We start from the raw sequence: 497 nt of genomic DNA, 5'->3' as shown, positions 1-497 counted from the left end.
CCAGATAAAGGTGGGATGGGCTGCGTGCAACACTGCAAGTAGGAGCCTGTCTCAAAACTTGAGCTTTGATCTAAGACAGGATCCGGGATCCGCGAGGGCCTGGACCAGCCCGCATCCCTGCGGGTGAGGTCAGGAAGGCTACTAAAAGGGAAGCCCGCCAGTGACGAAATCAGCCTGGGGCGACCTGGAGGTCGCGAAAGAGGCCTTGGCTCTTTTACCCCTTTAAGCTCTACAGCCACCTCGGCTCCTCATCCGCCAAGTTAATTTATAGTTCTGGAGCCCCGGGGAAGAGAACGGAATTGCTTTCAGGGTGTGAAAAGTGCCTGACCCGCTGGGGAACTCCGGGGGTGGGGGGGCTTTCGGGTGGCCTTTTCCTGGGCTGGGTGGGACCGAGCGAGTTCCGCGTGCGGCCCCGGGAGGTTCGCGCCCTTCCCGGCGCGGGCGGTCGTCGCCCCGGGGACCGGCGGCGGGGGCGGGTGCCACCCAGACCCGCGGCC

The sequence above is a fragment of the Octodon degus genome, unplaced genomic scaffold (assembly GCF_000260255.1).
Source record: "Octodon degus isolate 3935 unplaced genomic scaffold, OctDeg1.0 scaffold00043, whole genome shotgun sequence".
NCBI lineage: Eukaryota > Metazoa > Chordata > Mammalia > Rodentia > Octodontidae > Octodon > Octodon degus.
The sequence above is the reverse complement of the archived record's forward strand: the minus strand, read 5'-3'. Positions refer to the sequence as shown.